Raw genomic sequence first — 4,524 nt, 5'->3', positions numbered from 1 at the left:
ATTATATTATACACTCTATTTTACCATATTTTCTTACATTACTTTTATTTTATTATAAAGTATACATTATTTTATTATTTATTAATTATATACATTTTTAATTTAAATATGTGAGATATTAATATTTAGTACATTATTTTATTAATGTATTAAGGTATTATACCCTATAATATAGTTTATATATATATTAATCATTTTTTTGGGTTTTCTTTTATTATTTTCATATTAATCTAAAATTTATGAATGTCCTTATTTGATTTATATTTCATATGTTTATACTTTGCTAATTTTTCATATTTCATTATTGTTTAGTAAATTATTTGTTATTGTTTTTTTACATACTTACATGGAAGTTAATTATTTATATTAATTTAAGGTACATTTGCATGAAATGTTGTTATATATAGGTGTTATGTAATTTATATTATTAAATTCATTATTCTCTATATTGTATTTTTATGTGTAACAATAATACATGAACATTTAGGTTATTTATGATAATATATGCCTAAAGTGGTAATGTATATTGTGTAATTTATGTCAAATTGTATATCATACATCACTTGTAAGTTAATTATTGTTTTGCATGTTTATATGTTTTGCTTACACATTTTCAATATATGCTATTTGTATCTTTGTGTGTATGATGTTATGTAATTTTAAACATGTATGTATCTAGTGTATGATCTTTGCATTATTTCCATTGTATTGTTTGAATGCATCTTTTATTTGCTTATTATTGCAATATTCTATTTTATATGTTATAATGTATATATGATTCTTCATACATCAATAAAAATGAGATTCCAAAATTTCCAAATAAAAAGGCAATGCTTGGTATTTGGAAACTTCGAGAAAGGTAGTGCCCTAACTCACTGGGTTGCAACTTTTCTCGTTGAGTTCGAATAGTTAAGCACCCTTCTAGGTTTTAAGGTTTTCAAAATACGAGTAACTGTCTTGAAATTTCAAAGCGTTGTGTCCTAACTTACTGGATATGGCGCTTTGTCATCGTAAGATAGGGATTTTCAAAAGGGGCTAGCTTAGCGTCGAATGTCTTAAAAATATTACTTCCTAACTTATTGGATGTAATGTTTTGATTCATTTGATACAAGTGAACCCTAATTTTCATAATTAAAATATTCTAAAGAGGATTGCATCTTAAAACTTTCAAATTTCCGACATTAAAGACACTTGATAATCAATTAGGTACGAATTTTTGGGCGTTACGAGGGTGCTAACCCTTCCTCGTATGTAACCGGCTCCCGAACCCGTTTTCTGATTTCGTAGACCAAAACTAATAATTTTTAAACAAAATATTTTAAAAGGTGATCCAATCACACCTAAAAAGATTGGTGGCGACTCCCATTTTCGTTTTTTAAAGTCGATTCTTATTTTTCAAAACTCGATTTAAAAACATGGTTTCGGCAATGTTCTTTAGTGGCGTTTGTAGGGAAAGCGCCTCTAAAGATCATATTCTATAACGACGTTTTCCCACATAAATGCCGCAATTTAATGGCGTTATCCATAGCGGCATTGCGCCGCAAATTGTTTTAGGGCTAAAAAAAGCCACTAAAAACATGTTTTGCTGTAGTGTATTAAAATTTTAATAAATCTTTTCATTCATCTAGATAATTTGATAAAAAAATTTATAACCGACCCTTATTGATACAAATGAGGGTGACGAACAGGATCGTAAGTTTGTCCAAGTCACGAATTTGGTTTAGAACTCTAGACGTTTGAAAAAAAATTAAATTTTAACACAACCTATATTATGAAAATTTTAATGAAGAGATTTTTAAATAAATATTTAATTATTGACATTTAATCGTTTCAAATTCTAATCATCTCTACTATCAAATTATTTTCAATGCTAGAGAGAACCAAATAATAGCAAAACAATTTTAAAATAAAAGTAAAACCTGTATATAATCAAATTATTTATAGTTATATTGGATACTTTTATTTTAAATAATATATAATTATACTTAATTATTGGATAATGAAGTTTGATTTTAAATTTTAAAATTTAATAATTTAGATGGATGGTTTTAAATATTTAATTTTTGAATAATATTATTTAAAATAATATACTTATATAATAATTATTTTAAAATAACACTAGAAGTAATAAATAGATAAACTATTTAATTAAAAGATAACTCTTTTAAAAAGTGTAATAATAGACACTTGCAATTTTGATTTGGGTTTGAAGGGTAATGAATTTTTTGGGCATGATTATTTTGATTCTAAATTTAAATTTAGCAACTTAATTTTAAATTTTTTTCTTTAAAATTGAATTAAGTTAGATTTAATTAATTTTGGTTTCGAAATCAATTTTAGAAATTTTTTATTTCTTTGAAATTTTGGCATGAAGTGGAGTGGATATTTGAATATCCATTTCTGAAATAATAATAACATTAATTTTTAAAATAAAATAAAATTACTTTTAGAAAATTAAGAAAATCATTCTTAAAGAAATTTGTTTTGGACTTGAGCTTAACTTTGAAAGATTATTTTAAATTTGCAAAGCCCAAATCAATTTTCAAGAGCGGGGATCTATTTTGTTTTTAAAACTCCAAATTAGTTTTTTTAAAGCCCATATTACATGTTAGAGTTGAAACCTTGGTTTGGTCGTTAGTGTGAATGGACAAAAGAAAATGCCACATTTTTTTTTAATTCACTTAGTAAAATTGTTTATACACAAAACAAATTAAAGATAGTTTTTTCTCTAACATTAATCTTTATAGGTTCTTATCATCTATGTTCTTTTTGATACAATGGCTAAAACTACTCATAGCCTCTCCTCAACTCTTAAATAAGAGGATAATACACTTCAATGCAGTTGAACCTATGTCCTCCCGCACTGGCAATAATGTCGATACCAATCAAGTTAAAACTCAATAATATGCATGATTAAGGGTTAATAAAGAATAGTAGCACAATATATATTCAAGAAAAAAAAAAGAATGAGGGGTTGATTGATGGTTAGAGTGAGCAGTCATAATACAATCGAATATAGTTAGTAGCATCAAAGAGATCGAAACCTAAGAAATCAGAATACAAGGAAAATCAAAGTTTTTTGAAGGTAGAACCCTAGAGTTTTTTTTTTCTTTTTTACTATTTGATTTTTGGTTGCATGTAGGAATAAAAGGAAGGGGGAGCTCTGGTGAGGGTGACTTTATCAGATCAATGGTCCTCAACCACCATGACATTCATAACCCCATCTTTCTGGGACACAAAAATACTAAAAAATAAAGAATGCTAGTCATTAAAGATAACTTTTCAATTTCGTCATTCTTCTTTTTCCTTTTCTTCTTTTCTTTCTCTCTTTGGGGAAATATGGTGTAACACCCTAATGTAAGCACGCCTAGAAGCTCATCAAGCACGAGCCAAGAACCCCTTAAGTTGCCTAAAGGACCAATGACTCAAGCACGGGCTAAGCATCTTCAAGAAGCTGTTTCAGCTTTGTTTGCTCAACTTTGGAACGACAATGAGCTCCAATCCAAAGGGATAGATCGAGCCATCTTAGAACAAGCTCCATGCACTTTAGTTCAAGCTGATTTCAACTCAACTCCGCTTGCCGAGCTCTATCTAGCTCAATTCAGCTCACTTGGGCTTAATTTAGCTCGTTGAGCTAGATTTAGTTTTCCTCCACCTTATTTCTTTATCTTTTTAAATAAACTGAGTATTAGTTTTATTTTCATACAATTTTTCACAGTTCATGTCCAAATTCTCTAGCTCAAATCAACTCATTAAATTTGTTTTCACATGTTTGAGCTAGCCGAATTTAATGTGTTTCTTATTTAGTGCATAGTTTTAATGTGTTAGGATTTGAACAAATTTAATAGCTGCTGCTATTTAATTTGTCCAGTCGATGACAAGTTTTTAATTTGTCTAAGTTACAGTCGAATTTATGTTGTGTCTTAATTTGTTGTTTGTGATTAATATGTCTTAGTTATTACTTGTTTGATGTGTCCTAGCTGAAAGCATGATTTTAATGTGTCTTGGGCTGCCAAAATTAATGTGTCTTAAGTTTGATTTATTGTTGAACTTATTTGGTGCAGGTGCATGCTTGGGACGGCATAAATAGGAGCTGATGGTTCAGCTCTTCCAAGAACCTCTTCGTGTATTGCAAAGGCCAAAGTGAGCTGCTGGTTGCTATCTCCTAAGCAACCCATCGTGCATTGCAAGGGTCACTAAAGCTTTCACACTTGTTTTAATTCAGCTGAAGGTTCTTTTCAAACCTTAAGACTATTTGGTTTTGCGCATTCACACTTAAAGGGCTGTTCAATATTGGCTGTTCACATTTGTGACTTTCTAACGCCACAAGCTGCCATTATGGGCTCCCAACTATTCGGTTCTCTAAGTCAGCCTATTAAAGCTTGTTCACACTCCTTGCCGATCATATTCAACTTGATTCAGCTGATCACTTAATTCCAAATTAAACCAAGCTGCTTTGGAAGCTCCAAGGGACGTGTGGAAGAGCTCAAAAGAGCATTTAGCTCAATTAAGCTAATTAGAGGC

The sequence above is a fragment of the Gossypium arboreum genome, chromosome 4, assembly GCF_025698485.1.
Source record: "Gossypium arboreum isolate Shixiya-1 chromosome 4, ASM2569848v2, whole genome shotgun sequence".
Classification (NCBI taxonomy): domain Eukaryota; kingdom Viridiplantae; phylum Streptophyta; class Magnoliopsida; order Malvales; family Malvaceae; genus Gossypium; species Gossypium arboreum.
The sequence above is the reverse complement of the archived record's forward strand: the minus strand, read 5'-3'. Positions refer to the sequence as shown.